The following is a 19,294-nucleotide window of genomic DNA, read 5'->3' on the forward strand; positions in this document are numbered from 1 at the left end:
GGTTTTAGACAAATTAGAACATTTTCAAGGGAGAACAGCCAAAGTAATTAGGAGCTGAAGGAACTGATTTATGAGCCAAGATTAGAAGAGGTAAATGCATTTCGTTTGGCTAACTGACAAATAAAGGTGACATCAATCAGCAATAAATATAAAGGAAACAATTAGGTTTTGTATGAAAATATGAAAGGAATTTTCCCTCTTTCCTGGTTCTCCCTCCCCTAAACTCTCTTTATTCGTCAAATGTTGATCCTGGTGAACATGTCGTGAAATGAATGTAAAGCATCTGATGTTAAAAGCAATTCAGTGAATACTGAAAATCTACAAGGTGAGCTAGGAATGCAATGTTCTGATGAGTTTTTTTTTTTTTTTTTTTTGATGAGTTTATCTGCTGAATAAAGTTAATTATCCTATGAATAGTAGCTGTGTGGAGGCAAAAAGCATCAAGATAGGGCTTTTCCTTGTAACTCTTTCAGGAGCACATTACTTCAATGGCATTTCTCAAAATGATGAACATGACATGAGCTTAATAAAATTTCATTTCCTTTGTGAATTTATAATTCATAGTTCAATGGGATTTGTTTTGTTTTGGTATGGTCTTGGGTTTCCTAAATGGTTGATTTATTTTACCAACCTATGCATTTCTCCAAGTAAGGATTCACTGATGAACTGGGACAATAGGCTGGAAACTGTCATACTAAATTGAAGGCTGGGTAAGGGGACAAGGCCTGCATGGGGTTGAGGCCCAGAGTAGGTAGAATATAAGACCTCCTGGCCAAAGCTGCAGCCTCCTCCATGTTCCCAATGAGAATTGCCAACTGTGTGACCCTGGAGAGCCATTTGACATCTCTGAGCCTCAGTATCCTCAACTGTAAAATAAGAAGAGCAATTTCTATCTCTCAAGACTGTAGCAAGGCATCATTCAATGAGTTAATGTACATAAGATGCTTAACATAGAAAGAACAAGATGGCGGAGGAGTAGGTGGACGTGGAGTACATCTCTCTTCACGGATACATCAGGGATATGCCTTCAGACACAGAAGTGCATACAGAACACCAGCTGAGAGCAGACAGGAGTACCTGACCAGTGGAAAAGAAGATACAGGACCACGCAAAACTCAGTAGGATGAAGGAACTAGGGGGAAAAACAGGAGTATTGGCAGGACTGCCCTCGGTGGGTGGGGGAACTGAAGCAGGGGTCCGATCCCCACAGCAGGGCAGTTGTCTGAGTCAGAGGAGAAACGTTTAAGGCTGAGAGTGAAACAGCTGATCTGTGGCAGCCTAAGCGGAATGAGAATCAGACAGCTCCTGCCACAGCCATACATACCCCAGACAGGAACACTGGTCTCCCAGAAGGTGCAGCAGCTGGGAGCTGGAGTTTGGGGATTATGGAGCAATCCCAGGGTGAGGGCTGCTGTTAACTGCAGAGAGACAGGTTGAGGGGATGTGAGGGAGGAGACCGTGTTGGGAAATGCCAGTGGAGGAAAGCCAGGCAGCCATGGAATCAAGGCGATACTGCTGAGTCATGTGTCAGGGCTGGAGCCACCACCATAGCCTCTCTCTTCCCATACGCCAGCATCAGCAGCTGAACAATAGGGAGGCTGGCCCATCAAATGCCTGACACACTCAACTATACAGTAGGACCCCACCCAGGATGCCCCTTTAAGTGCCTTATGAGCCGATCTACGGAGTAGGACCCCAGCCCGGGGGGGTGGGGCTCTATGTGCCTGACATGCCAAACAACAGAGAAGGGCCCCAGACCAGTTCAATTCAGTTCAGTTGCTCAGTTGTGTCCAACTCTTTGTGACCCCATGGACTGCAGCACGCCAGGCTTCCCTGTCCATCATCCACTCCCAGAACTTGCTCAAACTCATGTCCATTGAGTCAGTGATGCCATCCAACCATCTCATCCTCTCTCGACCCCTTCTACTCCCACCTTCAATCTTTCCCAGCATCAGGGTCTTTCCTAGTGATTCAGTTCTTCTAATCAGGTGGCCAAAGTATTGGAGCTTCAGCTTTCGCATCAGTCTTTCCAATGAATATTCAGGGTTGATTTCCTTTAGGCTAGACTGGTTGGATCTCTTTGCAATCCAAGGGACTCTCAAGAGTCTTCTGCAACACCACAGTTCACAAGCATCAATTCTTCGGCGCTCAGCTTTCTTTATAGTCCAACTCTCACATCCATACATGACTACTGGAAAAACCATAGCTTTGACTAGACGGCCATTTGTTGGCAAAGTAATGTCTCTGCTTTTTAATATGCTGTCTAGGTTGATCATAGCTTTCCTTCCAAGGAGCAAGCATCTTTTAATTTCATGGCTGCAGTCACCATCTGCAGTGATTTTGGAGCCCCCCAAAAATAAAGTCTCTAATGGTTTCCATTGATTTCCCCATCTATTTGCCATGAAGTGATAGGACCAGATGCCATGATCTTAGTTTTCTAAATGTTGAGTTTTAAGCCAGCTTTATCACTTTCCTCTTTCACTTTCATCAAGAGGCTCTTTAGTTCTTCTTTGCTTTTTGCCATAAGAGTGGTGTCATCAGCTGAGGTTATTGATATTTCTCCTGGCAATATTAATTCCAGCTTGTGCTTCATCCAGCCTGGCATTTCTCATGATGTACTCTGCATATAAGTTAAATAAGCAGGGTGACAATATACAGCCTTGACGTACTCCTTTTCCTATTTGGAACCAGTCTGTTGTTCCATGTCCAGTTCTAACTATGGCTTCTTGACCTGCACACAGATTTCTCAGGAGGCAGGTCAGGTGGTCTGGTATTCCCATCTCTTTAAGAATTTTCCAAAGTTTGTTTTGATCCACACAGTCAAAAGCTTTGGCATAGTCAATAAAGTGGAAGTAGGTGGTTTTCTGGAACTCTCTTGCTTTTTTGATAATCCAGCAGATGTTGGCAATTTGAACTCTGGTTCCTCTGCCTTTTCTAAATCCAGCTTGAACATCTGTAAGTTCATGGTTCATGTACTGTTGAAGCGTGGCTTGGAGAATTTTGAGCATTACTTTGCTAGCATGTGAGATGAGTGCAATTGTGCATTAGTTTGAGCATTCTTTGGCATTGCCTTTCTTTGGGATTGGAATAAAAACTGACCTTTTTCAGTCCTGTGGCCACTGCTGAGTTTTCCAAATTTGCTGGCATATTGAATGCAGCACTTTCACAGCATCATCTTATAGGATTTGAAATAGCTCACCTGGAATTCCATCACCTCCACTAGCTTTGTTCGTGGTGATGTTTCCTAAGGCCCACTTGACTTTGCATTCCAGGATATCTGGCTGTAGGTGGGTGATCACACCATCATGGTTATCTGGGTCATGAAGATTTTTCTTGTATAGTTCTTCTGTGTATTCTTGCCATCTCTTCTTAATATCTTCTGCTTCTGTTAGGTCCATACCATTTCTGTCCTTTATTGTGCCCATCTTTGCATGAAATGTTCCCTTGGTATCTCTAATTTTCTTGAAGAGATTTCTAGTCTTTCCCATTCTCTTGTTTTCCTCTATTTCTTTGCATTGATCACTGAGGAAGGCTTTCTTATCTCTTCTTGCTACTTTTTGGAACTGTGCATTCAAATGGGTATATCTTTCTTTTTCTCCTTTGCCTTTAGCTTCTTTTCTTTTCTCAGTAAGGCCTCTTCAGACAACCATTTTGCCTTTTTGCATTTCTTTTTATTGGGGATGGTCTTGATCACTGCCTCCTGTACAATGTCATGAACCTCCATTCATAGTTCTTCAGACACTCTGTCAAATCTAATCCCTTGAATCTATTTGTCACATACCTGAGTGGTCTGGTAGTTTTCCCTACTTTCTTCAATTTAAGTCTGAATTTTGCAATAAGGAGTTCTTGATCTGAGCCACAGTCAGCTCCCAGTCTTGTTTTTGCTGACTGTCCAGAGTTTCTCCATCTTTGGCTGCAAAGAATATAATCAATCTGATTTTAGCATTGACCATCTGGTGATGTCCATGTGTAGAGTGTTCTCTCATGTTGTTGGAAGAAGGTGTTTGCTATGATCAGTGCATTCTCTAGCAAAACTCTGTTAGCCTTTGCCCTGCTTCATTTTGTACTCCAAGGCCAAATGTGCCTGTTACTCCAGGTATCTCTTGACTTCCTACTTTTGCATTCCAGTCCCCTATGATGAAAAGGACATCTTTATTGGGTGTTAGTTCTAAAAAGTCTTGTAGGTCTTCATAGAACCATTTGATTTCAGCTTCTTCAGCACTCCCCAGGAAAGGGAGCCCTCTAAGAGCCCTCTAAGTGAACAGGTGGAGCTACAGAGAAAAACTGACCAAAGAGGCCTTCTGATTGCCAACTACAAGAGGCTCGAAAAAAGACTCTGATAGGGCCATAACTTCTGCAGCAGAGGCAGTCTGTGTCCCTACACACTTGATGCCACCAGGGTCCCTGCAAGCCAACTAGCTGCACCATCTTAATGCTCAACTCTCACTGGGGCAGAGCTGCCACAGGCAAAAAATAAGTCTTGCATCTATGCTCACAGGGTCACTTTGGTCATATCCAACTCTGCTACCCTGTAGACTGTGGCCTGCCAGGATTCTCTGTCAGAGAAGGGGGAGTCTCCAGGCAAGAATACTGGAGCATATTGGCCAATACTGGTTGCCATTCCCTTCTCAGTTCAGTTCAGTTCAGTCGCTCAGTTGTGTCTGACTCTTTGCAACTCCATGAATCGCAGCACGCCAGGCCTCCCTGTCCATCACCAGCTCCTGGAGTTCTCTCAGACTCATGTCCATCGAGTCAGTGATGCCATCCAGCCATCTCATCCTCTGTCGTCCCCTTCTCCTCCTGCCCCCAATCCCTCGCAGCATCAGAGTCTTTTCCAATGAGTCAACTCTTCGCATGAGGTGGCCAAAGTACTGGAGTTTCCACTTTAGCATCATTCCTACCAAAGAAATCCCAGGGCTGATCTCCTTCAGAATGGACTGGTTGGATCTCCTTGCAGTCCAAGGGACTCTCAAGAGTCTTCTCCAACACCACACTTCAAAAGCATCAATTCTTCGGTGCTCAGCCTTCTTCACAGTCCAACTCTCACATCCATACATGACCACAGGAAAAACCGTAGCCTTGACTAGACGGACCTTAGTCGGCAAAATAATGTCTCTGCTTTTGAATATGCTATCTAGGTTGGTCATCACTTTTCTTCCAAGGAGTAAGTGTCTTTTAATTTCATGGCTGCTGCTATCCTAGCCACCAACACCCTGAGTACCTGGTGCTGCCAGAACCCCTGGGACCCAAGCAGCTGCACCAAGCTGCACCACCTCCACACCTGGCCCTCACAGGGGCAAACCCAAGCCCTTCAGGGCAGCCTCAGGAGCAAACCCCAGGGTATGACCCACATGCAGAGGTGGAAATAAAACCACAATTGAAACCCAGGGGCAATGTGTCTAAGGAAGAAGATCCAAAATCTTCCCACCAGCTATACAAGCTGCAAATTAAGTCCACATGATCAACTAAGCAGACTCTGTGTCTATGGAATATATAAAAGACCATTGAGAGCTCCCACAAAAGAAAATGCACTAACTCTGATAGCTGTGTGCCAGGGTCCAGCCCCCGCAGGATCCAGGGGAACCTGAAGGAAAAACGGCGTCAGTGGATGATTTAGAGAGGGATAAGGAAAGAATATTATAGATGAGAAAATAGAGGAGAGAAAGAGGCTGATATTCCTTGGTTTACATAGAAAGCCAATAAAACTTCGAGACAAGAAGTTTGCCCTGTTTACGGAGGCCACAGGTGCCTTCCCGGTCTCCCGAGGGAGTGAAGATGCAGAATGTCTTCCCGTTCAGGTCTTAGAAACCAGGGCAGATAAGTGAACGCAGGGAGCCTCTATGCTCCAAGGGATCAGCCTGAAAAAAGAGGGAGGGAGAGAGAGAGGGAGAAAATGATTGACACGGGGTGACCAAGCTTCTTCAAGCGAGGTCCATTGTTTTTATTTTCAAAAGGGTCTTTTATACCTTTACTTGTACATAGAGGGAAATGAAAGATGCAAAGTCATACAGAGTCAGCCCAAACATTATATCTGTTTTGTCTTTATCGAAACCAGGATTTTTCTGCAAACCTTTCCCATGAACAATATTGTGTACATTATCTTCTGTCCTTAGAGGCCTGTGAACATTTTATGACCCTCTTTTGATAAAGGCTTTTCAACCAGAAAACTTATTTTCCCTTGAAATGTTTTTTCCTTATATTTCTAATCTATGTCAGCCTCAAAAAGTATTAAACAGAGTTACATTCTCACGAAACAAAGGTGCAGTGAGTTACAAGAAAGAACCAATTAGCTCAAAAGTCTGATGTGGTTAATTTCAAAGCTACACTTGTTTTTCTTACTTTTCAACTATGTTAACTAATGCACCAGGTGCACAATGGATAAGAGATATGGGAACTTAGCAACAAGCATTGGCCCAATAATGAAATTCTACATTAGCACTACTCTAATGACTTTTAACTCTTTGAAAGGCTCTATGTTTTAGGCTTTTTGTGCCTCTCACAGTTGGGAGGATGTAAATAATCATATGCGTAGCTGCAAGGGTCTGGATATACCTGCTAAGCAAGCTATAATGCTAACAGAGGGGGTTTGATTTGAAATATTTCTCTCATGTCCAGGAGACTTATTAGCTATAGCCCTAAGTTGATTTTCTCCAGAGAGAGGTGGTCAGAAATAGCCCCCTGTTAATATCAGAGGAGTTGGTGAAAGTCATGAAATAGTAAAACAGACAGATTCTGGTTTTGGGGTAGATGCTCGAGAAAGCCTAGGGAGCCCATTGAGTTCTGAAGCCTTGCTTAACAGTTCTCTTCCACATGACCTTGTCATGGGTGGGATCTCCTGTGGTGGCTCCTGGCAGCTGTGGACATTGGAGGCAAAAACACACAGGAGTAGAACCAGATTAGAATCTGTCCCACAGGAGATCCAGAGATCAGCACAGTGTTGAGGGACATCCTAGGGAGAGATCAAGCCCTGAGGATTTGGAGTCAGAGCACTGACTCCAAGACCCTAGACTAGCAAAAAACTACCTGTCGTGAGTATCAAATAGTGGGAGCTGACGCAAAGGAAACCACTTGAATACAAGATCTGGCATCACGCAACCACAAGTAGCACCCTGTGCAGGATGCCTCATCTAAACAACAAACAAAACAAAGATATAATCCCAGTCATCAGCAGACAGGATTACCACCTCACTCAGCCTTGCCCATCAGAGGAAAAACAAACAAATAAAAACTCAGCACAAATCTTATCTTATACAAAGCTCACACAAACCACTGGACCAACCATACGAGAGCAGAAACCAAAAGGAAAAAAGAATTCAACTTTTCTTGAAGCCTCGGAAAAGGAGACCTCAAATACAATAGCTTTAAAAAAATAATGAAAATACAGAGAAATACTGCACAAATGAAGGAACAAACTAGAAACATGGAAGACCAAATAAATGAAGACTAAATAGGCAAACTACTTGAAAAAGAATTCAGAATAATGATAGTAAAGATGATTGAAACCTTGAAAACAAAATGGAGAAAATGTAAGAATCAATTTTAAAAGACCTAGAAAAATTAAAGAATAAACATACAAAGACAAACTACAGAATTACTGATATTAAAAATACTCTAGAAGGAATCAATAGCAGAATATCTGAAGCAGAAGAATGAATTAGTGAGATGGAAAATAAAATGGTGGAAATAACTTCTAAAGAGCAGAATAAAAAGAATGAAAAGAGTTGAGGACAGTCTCAGAGACCTCTGGGACCATATCAAACACACCAACATTCAAATTATAGGGCTTGCAGAAGAAGAAGAGAAAAAAAAAAGGGTATGAGAAAATTTTTGAAGAGATTATAGTTGAAAATTTCCCAACATGGAAAAGGAAATAGTCAATCAGGTCTAAGGGACACAAAGAGTCCCATACAGGATAAACCCAAGGAGAAACATGCCAAGACACATACTAATCAAACTAACAAAGACTAAACACAAAGAAAGAATATTAAAAGCAGCAAGGGAGAAGCAACAAGTAACATACAAGGGAAACCCCATACACTTAACAGCTTATCTTTCAGCAGAAATTGTGCAGGCCAGAAGGGAATGGCAGGATATATTTACAGTACTGAAAGGGAAAAATCTACCACCAAGATTACTGTACCCGGCAAGGATCTCATTCAAAACTGATGGAGAAATAAAAAGCTTTTCAGACAAGCAAAAGTTAAGAGAATTCAGTACCACCAAACCAGCTTTACAACAAATGTTAAAGGGACTTATATAGTCAAGAAATACAACGGAAGAAAAAAAGATCTACAAAATCAAACCCAAACAATTAAGAAAGTGGCAATAGGAACATATATACCAATAAGGTAAGGTAGCAGAGACATTACTCTGCCGACTAAGGTCCGTCTAGTCAAGGCTATGGTTTTTCCTGTGGTCATGTATGGATGTGAGAGTTGGACTGTGAAGAAGGCTGAGCACCGAAGAATTGATACTTTTAAACTGTGGTGTTGGAGAATACTCTTGAGAGTCCCTTGGGCTGCAAGGAGATCCAACCAATCCATTCTGAAGAAGATCAACCCTGGGATTTCTTTGGAAGGAATGATGCTAAAGCTGAAACTCCAGTACTTTGGCCACCTCATGCGAAGAGTTGACTCATTGGAAAAGACTCTGATGCTAGGAGGCATTGGGGGCAGGAGGAGAAAGGGACGACCGTGGATGAGATGGCTGGATGGCATCATGGACTCGATGGATGTGAGTCTGAGTGAACTCTGGGAGTTGGTGATGGACAGGGAGGCCTGGTGTGCTGCGATTCATGGGGTCGCAAAGAGTTGGACACGACTGAGCGACTGAACTGAACTGAACTGAAGGTAAGGTGAAGTTGCTCAGTCATGTCCGACTCTTTGCGACCCCATGGACTGTAACCTACTAGGCTTCTCCATCCATGGGATTCTCCAAGCAAGAATACTGGAGTGGATTGCAATTTCCTTCTCCAGGGGATCTTCCCGACCCAGGGATCAAACCCGGGTCTCCCACATTGGAGGCAGACGCTTTAACCTCTGAGCCTTTAAATGTAAGTGGATTAAATGCTTCAACCAAAAGACATAGACTGGCTGAATGGATACAAAAACAAGACCCATATATATGCTGTCTACAAGAAACCCACTTCAGACCTCAAGACACATATAGACTGAAAGTGAGAGAATGGAAAAATATATTCCATGCAGATGGGAAGCAAAAGAAAGCTGGAGTAGCAATCCTCATATCAGACAAAATAGACCTTAAAATAAAGAAGATTAACAAGAGATAAGGAAGGACACTACATAATGATCAAGGGATCAATCCAAGATGAAGACATAACAATTGTAAATATCTATGCATCCAATGTAGGCACACCTCCATACTAACAGACATAAAAGGAGAAATTAACAGTGACACAATAATAGGAGACTTTAACACCCCACTCACACCAATAGACTGATCATCAAAACAGAAAATTAATACAGAACACAAGCTTTAAATGATACCTGAGATGAGATGGATCTCATTGATATCTTTAGGACATTCCATCCAAATGCAGAAGAATACATCTTCTTCTCAAGTGCACATGGAACATTCTCCAGGATAGACCACATCTTGGGTCACAAATCAAACCTCAGTAAATTTAAGAAAATTGAAATTGTATCAAACATCTTCTTGACCAGAACACTATGAGACTAGATATCAATTACAAGAAAAAAACTGTAAGAAGCACAAACACATGGAGATTAAACAACAGGTTTCTAAATAACCAACAGGTTACTGAGGAAATCAAAAAGGAAATTAGAAAAATTTCTAGAAACAATGACAATGAAAACACAACTCAAAACCTATGGGATGCAGCAAAAGTAGTTCTAAGAGGAAAGTTTATAGCAATACAATCCTACCTCAAGAAGCAGGAAAAGCACCAAACAGAGAGCCTAACTTTACACCTAAAACAACTGGAAAAAGAAGAAGAAGAACAACAACAACAAAAAAAAAATTAGTAGAAGAAAAGAAATCATGAAGATCCTAGCAGAAATAAATGAAAAAGAAGTGAAAGAAACAATGGTGAAGATTAATAAAATTAAAAGTTGGTTCTTTGAGATGATAAACAAAATTGACAAACTTTTAGCTAGACTCAACAGAAAAAAAGAGAGAAGAATCTAATCAACAAAATTAGAAATGAAAAAGGAGAGGTTACAACAGACAGTGCAGAAATACAAAGGATTATAAGAGACTATTATGATCAACTATATGGCAATAAAATAGATAACCTGGAAGATATGGACAGATTCTTAGAAAAGTTCAATCTTCCAAGATTGAACCAGGAAGAAATAGAAATTATGAGCACTGAAATTACAAGCACTGAAATTGAAGCTGTGATCAAAAATCTCCCAAAAAACAAAAGCCAGGACCAGATGGCTTCACAAGAGAATTCTATCAAACATTTAGAGAAGAGCTAATGTCTATCCTTCTAAAACTCTTTCAAAAAATTGCAGAGGAAGGAACACTTTCAAACTCATTCTATGAGGCCACCATCTGGTTTTGATACCAAAACCACAAAGACAACACACAAAAAGAAAACTACAGGCCAATATCACTGATGAACGTAGATGCAAAAATCCTCAACAAAATTTTAGCCAACGGAATTCAGCAACACATCAAGAAGCTCATACACCATGATCAAGTCGGGTTTATTCCAGGGGTGCGAGGATTCTTCAGTATACACAAATCAATCAGTGTGATACACCATATTAACAAATTGAAAGATAAAAGCCATATGATAATCTCAATAGATGCATAAAAAGCCTTTGACAAAATTCAGCACCCATTTATGATTACAACTCTTCAAAAAATGGGCATAGAAGGAACCTACCTCAACATAGTAAAGTCCATATATGATAAGCCTACAGCAAACAGTATTCTCAATGGTGAAAACTGAAAGCATCCCCCCTAACGTCAGGAACAAAACAAGAGTGTCCATTTTTGCCACTATTATTCAACATAGTTCTGGAATTCCTAGCTGCAGCAATCAGAGAAGAAAAAGAAATAAAAGGAATCCGGATTGGAAAAGAAGTAAAGCTCTCACTGTTTGCAGATGACATGATACTGTACATTGAAAACTCTAAAGATAGTATCAAAAATTGCTAGAGCTAACCAGTGAATTTAGCAAAGTTGCAGAATACAAAATCAATACACAGAAATCACTTGCATTTCTATATACTAACAATGAAACATCAGAAAGAGAAATTAAGGAATCAATGCCATTCACCATTGCTACAAAAAAATTAAGTATCTAGGAATAAACTTACTTAAGGAGACAAAAAAAACTGTACTCAGAAAATTATAAGATAATGAAAGAAATTAAAGATGACATAAACAGATGGAGAGATATTCCATGTTCCTGGGTAGGAAGAAACAACACTGTGAAAATGACTATACTACCAAATGCAATCTACAGATTTAATGTGATCCTTATCAAATTACCAATGGCATTTTTCACAGAACTAGAACAAAAAAATCTCACACTTCATCTGGAAACACAAAAGACCCTGAATAGCCAAGACAATCTTGAGAAAGAAGAATGGAGCTGGAAGAATCAACCTTCTTGACTTCAGATTATACTACAAAGCTACAGTCATCAAGTATGGTACTAGCACAAAAACAGAAATATAGACCAATGGAACAAGACGGAAAGCCCAGAAATAAGCCCATGCACCTACGGGTACCTTATTTTTGACAAAAGTGGAAAGAATATACAATGGGGAAAAGACAGCCTCTTCAATAAATGGTGTTTGGAAAACTGGACAGCTACATGTAAAATAATGAAATTAGAACACTTCCTAACACCATACACAAAGATAAACTCAAAATGGATTAAAGATCTAAATGTAAGACCAGAAACTATACAACTCTTAGAGGAAAACATAGGCAGAACACTTGATGACATAAATCAAAGCAAGATAATCAAAGAAAAAATAGCAAATGAAACAACTGACAAAGGATTAATTTCAAAAATATACAAGCACCTCATACAGCTCAATACCAGAAAAACAAACAACCCAATCAAAAAGTGGGAAAATACCTAAATAGACATTTCTCTAAAGAAGACACACAGATGGCTAACAAACACATGAAAAGATGCTCAATATCTCTCATTATTAGAGAAATGCGAATCAAAACTACAATGAGATATTACCTCACACCAGTCAAAATGGCCCTCATCAAAAAGTCTACAAACAATAAATGCTGCAGAGGATGTGAAGAAAGGGGAACACTCTTGCATTGTTGGCGGGAATGTAAATTGATACAGCCACTGTGGAAGACTGTATGGAGATTCCTTAAAAAACTAGGAATAAAACCACCATATGGCCCAGCAATCCCACTCCTAGGCATATACCCTGAGGAAACCAAAATTGAAGGAGACGTATGTATACCATTGTTCACTGCAGCACTATTTACAATAGCTAGAACATGGAAGCAACCTGTATATCCATTGACAAATGAATGGATAAAGAAGTTGTGGTACATATACACAATGGAATACTACTCAACCATAAAAAGGAATGCATTTGAGTCGGTTCTAATGAGGTGGATGGACCTAGAGCCTATTATCAGAGTGAAGTGAGTCAGAAAGAGAATGATAAACACCATATTCTAGTGCATATAGATGGAGTCTATAAAAATGGTACTGAAGAATTTATTTACAGGGCAACAACGGACAAACAGACATAGAGAATAGACTTACGGACATGGGGAGAGGGGAGGAGAGGGTGAGACGTATGGAAAGAATAACATGGAAACTTACGTTACCATGTGTAAAATAGCCAACGGGAATTTGCTGTATGGCTCAAGAAACTCAAACAGGGGCTCTGTATCAACCTAGAGGGGTGGGATGGGGAGGGAGATGGGAGGCAGGTTCAAAGGGGAGGAGATAGATGTATACCTATGGTTGATTCATGTCAAAGTATGACAGAAAACAACAAAATTCTGTAAAGCAATTATCCTTCAATAAAAAATAAATTAAAAAACAAATAAAAGGGATTACAGTTCAGTTCAGTCACTCAGTCGTGTCTTTTTGCGACCCCATGAACCACAGCACTCCAGGCCTCCCTGTCCATCACCAACTCCCGGAGTCCACCCAAACCCATGTCCATCGAGTCGGTGATGCCATCCAACCATCTCATCCTCTGTCATTCCCTTCTCCTCCTGCCCTAAATCTTTCCCAGCATCAGGGCCTTTTCAAATGAGTCAGCTCTTCGCATCAGGTGGCCAAAGTATTGGAGTTTCAGCTTCAACATCAGTCCTTCCAATGAACACTCAGGACTGATCTCTTTTAGGATGGACTGGTTGGATCTCCTTGCAGTCCAAGGGACTCTCAAGAGTCTTCTCCAACACCACAGTTCACAAGCATCAATTCTTCAGTGCTCAGCTTTCTTTATGTCCAATTCTCACATCCATACCTGACCACTGGAAAAACCATAGTCTTGACTAGATGGAACTTTGTTGGCAAAGTAATGTCTCTGGTTTTGAATATGCTGTCTAGGTTGGTCATAACTTTCCTTCCAAGGCGTAAGCGTCTTTTAATTTCATGGCTGCAGTCACCATCTGCAGTGATTTTAGAACCCCGAAAAATAAAGTCAGCCACTGTTTCCACTGTTTCCCCATCTATTTGCCATGAAGTGATAGGACCGGATTTCTAAAAGGGATTTAGAAGACAAAAAAAAAAAGAGTTGCTTAATGCAGGACTGAATGTTTGAACAAGCTCTTCCTTGAGAGACAAATACTTAGTGGGAGGTACAGGCCTCCTTCCTATGTCTGAGTGTCACCTTTAATTGAGATTACAGAATTGCTGCTGTGACACATGGCTCCCTGGACCCAGTGGAAAGAAGGGAGTATTTCAGCTCGAAATCATGTTCAGGATTTGAGATAACTTTGGGCTGCCAGAGGACCCTGGGTGACTAGAGAGATCAAAAAAGGCTCAAGGGACATAGGGAGGGACACTGATGGTGCCCAACCACTGTTGGCCAGGTCCCAGGGTAGCAGCTAGGATCCTTGTAGCAGATGGACGGATGATACCCTCGTGGTTTGCAAAAAGACAGATTCCGTTTTCCATCCATTGCCCACTCTGGCCCGGGCTGTCCTCTCCCAGGCACTTTGTTCCCATTTTGAGATTTGAGGAAATGGAGGAAAGTGGGAAAGAGAAACAGAAAAGAAGAAATGGAAAGAGACAAATGTCTGCTCCTTTCCAGTTCATTAGGGACGCGAAGCATTTGTGATAAATATTTATTCATGATTAAATTATAGCTAGCCCCAGGAATTTTAATTTGCTGTAGTTTTAATAAAAGTGGCTGTTTGACCATCACATCTTCAGTTTCATAAGAGACTCAGCATTACTTAATTTAAATGGCATATATGCATCTATGAGTTTGTATCATATTATGTAAAACCTATACTTAATATAATGCACCAGGCTTCCCTGGTGGCTCAGATGGTAAAGAATCCTCCTGCAATGTGGGAGACCTGGGTTCAATCCCTGGGTTAGGACTATCCCCTGGAGAAGGGAATGGCTACCCACTCCAGTATTTTGGCCTGGAGAATACCATGGACAGAGGAGCCTGGTGGGCTATAGTCCATGTAATCACAAAGAGTCGGACACGACTGAACGACTTTGACTCACACTAAAACCATGTAAAATCTATTTTTTTCATCTTTCGAAAGTTAGGCTTTTTTGTAGAAAATATAGCAACAATGGAAAATAAAAGTTAACTAGAGGAAAATGAAGACCCATAAGCAAGCCATCTAGAAGCAGCCACTGAAAATGTTTCGTACTGACTCCATCCTATTTTGTTTTCTTGCTAAGGGCTGGTATGTTCTGGAGCATTTTGCTGTGGCTTCTCTCTCTCTCTCTGGTTATTTCCACCAACCTCAGGACCCCTCTAACATCCTCTCCAAGTTACTGCCACATCTTTCTCCTTTCTTTCTCCTGAGTGTCATTCAGTATCAGGGCTGTGTCTCTCTCTGTCCGCAACAGAGTGGACCAGTGCCCGAGCACCTCACATGCAGGCTGCTCTCCACGGAAGCCATGCTCTCTCCGAGGTGGGCTGCCCTCCGCTGTCCCTCATCTACCGCCTCAGGCACCCCAGACCTCCATCACCCTTGCAGGCTCCACCGCCCTACCTTCCTCTGGGGCTCACTGCTTCACACATCTTGCTCATCTTTTCAAATGTATTTATTTTTCACTGGAGGATAATTGCTTTACAATATTGTGTTGGTTTCTGTCATACATCAATGTGAATCAGTCATTGGTATACATATGTTCTTTCCCTCTTGAACCTCCCTCCCACCTCCCCCTGCTTTTGAAGCACAGTTAGTTGATTTACAATATTATGTCAGTTACAGGTGTACAGCATAGTGAGTCAATGCTTTTGCAGATTATACTCCATTATAGGTTATTACAAGATAATGGCTATAATTTTCCGTACTGTACAGTATATCCTTGTTGCTGCTCTGTTTTATACATACTTGCTTGTATCTCTCAGTCCTAATTGTCTCTCCCTGATTCCTGCTCTCCTTAGATAACCACTAGTTTCTGTTCTCTGTTCGTCGGTTTCTGCTTTGCAGATACATTCTGCCCTTTACCACTTTTCTGCTGATTCTTCCTCGCGGACCCTTTTCTCAGAACTTCTGCCTGCTCTTGGCTGTTCGCGAGAGCACAGGCTCTGGAACCCAATGACCTGGGTCCAGTCTAGCTTTTGTCATTCTCTAGCTGTGAGGACTAGGCAGTTATTTCATGGTGCTGTTCTCGGTTTCCTCAACTCTAAAACAGGGTCAATGATATGCCCTGCTGTAGAGCTGCTGAGATGGTTTAAACACTTAGAACATCAGAATAGTTCCTGGAACATGATAAGTACTCTCTACCAGTTAGATTTTATTACCATTAGTGGCAGCTTCGAGTGTATGTTCTGATACTAATTCAAATCCCAGCCTCCTCTGACTGTTTCCCTTGGAATTTTCCAGCAGTCTTTTCCCTCTACCTCTTCTAGCATGCATACTAAGTCATTTCAATTGTGTCCGACTCTTTGCGACCCTGTGGACTGTAGCCCACCAGGCTCCTCTGTCCATAGGATTCTCCAGGCAAGACTACTGTAATGGGTTGCCAAGCCCTCCTCCAGGGAAATCTTCCCACGCCAGGGACTGAACCCACGTCTCTTATGTCTCTTACATTGGCAGGTGGGTTCTTAACCACTTAACACCACCTGGGAAGCCCATCTCTTCTAGGAGCTTAGCAGTGTTAACTTCCTTTTAGCAACCCCTATACTGTGTTTACTGTGGAACTGTACTTGCTACCTATTATTACCATCTGATTATTTTATTATAATCATCTCCCCCTCTAGACTGTTTGACTATTCGTGGGTCTGATCATTTGTGTATCACGTGGGGGAGTGGCCAGGTGAACCACTGGTGGTTTAGTTTCTTCTGGTTAGTTGCTTAGTTCTTGCTCTGTGTAAGATCAAGGAATGGGCAATGTCTAAACACAAGAAACTGGTGATGTGTGCTGCTTCCTGGAAGTCAGAATTGGAGGGAAGATTTTTCACTGCATTGTGCGTAACCACCCCCTTCACTCCATGTAACAGCTTACATAGGGTAGACTTTGGGGGGTAATAATTTTATTAAGATGTAATTCATATATAATGATATTTACTCATTTGGAGTGTGCAGTTTAATGTTTTTTAGTACATTCACAGAGCTGTGCAAACATCACCACATTTTTAGAACATTTTCATCTCCCTCAAAAGAAGCCCAGTAACCTTTAGCTCTCCTCCCAACTTCCCCCAACCTCCTTAACCCCAAGAAACCACTAGTCTTCCTACTGTCACTGTGATTTATCCCTTTTGGACATTTCATGTAAATGGAATCATAGGATATGTAACCTTTTGTGACTGGCCTTTTTCACTTAGCATCATGTTTTCAGGGTTCATCTGAGCTGTAGCAGATGTATCAGAATCTCATTCCTTTTTATGGTCAAATAATATTTCATTGTATGAACACACCATCTTTTGTTTATTCATTCAATAGTAGATGGACATTTGGGTGGTTTCCACTTTTTGATTATTATGAATAATGCTGCTCTGATTATCTGTGTACAAGTTTTTGTGCGGACATGTTTTCATTTCTCTTGGTTATCTACCTAGAAGTGGAATTGCTAGGTTGTATGATAACTCTATGAGGAACTGCCAAACTATTGTCCAAAGCGGCTGCGCCATTTTATTTCTATTCCCACCAGCACTGTATTTAGTTTCCCACATCCTGCGAGTGATGAGACTTTTAATATGGACAGAATTGTTCTTTAAGCTTGATTTTCTAGTTCAATAGACACGGAAAAAGGTATTTTCTTTCAACACTTTAATTAACAGCACTTTCTATTAGAAAAAATGCCCTTCATCCTCAAGGGATATCTGTGAGAAGACATTTTAGAAGGAAGAAGGTGAGAAGATTAATCTGCATTCAAATAAAAATACAGAGCCTAAGGAATTTTTTCTGGTACTCTCATTATACCCATAGGGATTTCTTAAGAAATGCAAATATGTATTGTTTCATCATGCATAAGGCAATCGTTATCTAAAGATAGAGATAAAAGTACAGAATCCTGTATAAATAGTGAGATTTTTGAGAGCAGAAAGAGTTGGAGTGGGACCAAATGACTTAAGGAAAAAATAAAAATCCACTGAAGTAAGCATGAAAAGAGAGATGGAATACAGTTGGTGTATCTGCTGGAACCTGGGAGCACTCTGTGTCTGGGGAGGAAGGCTGTAGGGTGGGGGGGTAGGGGAAGGCGACATGCGGGCAAACCTGGGAGAGAAGCTGGTGGTGCTCCCTTCTGTGTTGTAACATGACAACATGTAACTTTGTTTCCTGGTGGTGAGATGAACTGACATGAAAAGTGGGAAAATGCCTAATTCACAAAGGCTCATTGTGAGTTGAAGCTTATAAAGCACTTACCATGAACCAAACACCATACTAAGCACTTTATATGCATCATCTCAACTTAATCTTCCCAGCGACTCTATGGTTTAGGTACAATTATTGTCCTCACTTCACAGGTTAGGAATCAGAGGCACCCGGAGGTTAAGAAGTTGCTGTCTACTTTCCCCTGTTCATTGCAGGATTATCCACAAGTCAAGACATAAATAAATTTACGTGTCCATCTATGAATGAGTGGACAAAGGAAACCTGTGTGTATACAATGGAATATCATTTAGAAAGACTTCAGTTACAAGATGTATAAGTTCTGAGGACCTGATACCCAGAGCAATACTGTACAAGGAAGGGAGGAACAAATGAACTAACAAAGGAAAGAGAACTTCCCTACTGGTCCCATGGTAAAGACTCCACCTGCCAATACAGGCAATACCGGTTTGATCCTTGGTCTGGGAAGAGGCCGCGTGCTGAGAGGCCACTAAGCCCAGGAGCCACCAACGACTGAAGCCCGCGCACACCTAGATCCTGGGCTCTGCAAGGAGAGAAGCCATCGCAATGAAAAGCCTGTGCATCACAGCTCGAGAGCAGCCGCCGCTCTCCAAAACTAGAGAAAGCCCGCTTGCAGCAATGGAGACCCAGAGCAGCCAAAAATAAATAACAAATAAATTTAATTTTTAAAAGGAAGGAAGGAAGGAGTGAGGGAGTGAAGGAATTACTCGGAGTGTAACGTTGAAGCTGAGCTATACCCTGGAACCAGTAATCCTGTGTGGTCAGTGCCCTTAACCCGCGCACTAGTGTATCTCTGCCTGTGTGTTTTTCTCCACCTGCGGCATTTGCACCGTGGTTGTTGTTCAGCTGCCCAGTCGTGTCTGACTCTTTGCAACCCCATGGACTGCAGCATGCCAGGTCTCCTTGTCCCTCACCATTTCCGGGAGGTTGCCCAAGTTCATGTTCATTGCATCGGTGATGCTGTCCAGCCATCTCATCCTCTGATGCCTTCTTCTTCTGCCCTCGATCTTTCCCAGCATCAGGGACTTTTCCAAAGAGTCATCTGTTCGAATCAGATGACCAGAATACTGGAGCTTCAGCTTCAGCATCAGTCCTCCCAGTGAATATTCAAGGTTGATCTCCCTTAACATTGACTGGTTTGATCTCCTTGCTGTCCAAGGGACTTTCAGGAGCCTTTTCCAGCACCACAGTTCGAAGGCATCATTTCTTTGGCATTCTGCCTTCCTTACAGTCCAGCTCTCACAACTATACGTGAGTATTCAACCATTGTTTGACTGCAACAGTTAAAAACATACTTAACCAT

General features: G+C 41.7%; 1 protein-coding gene across 2 annotated transcripts in view; it reads left to right on the plus strand.

The window, feature by feature from the left end:
• Positions 1-19,294, plus strand: part of DPYS (dihydropyrimidinase) — a 100,963-nt gene that overhangs the window by 9,721 nt on the left and 71,948 nt on the right. The window lies entirely within an intron of this gene.

The sequence above is a fragment of the Oryx dammah genome, unplaced genomic scaffold, assembly GCF_014754425.2.
Source record: "Oryx dammah isolate SB20612 unplaced genomic scaffold, SCBI_Odam_1.1 HiC_scaffold_19, whole genome shotgun sequence".
NCBI lineage: Eukaryota > Metazoa > Chordata > Mammalia > Artiodactyla > Bovidae > Oryx > Oryx dammah.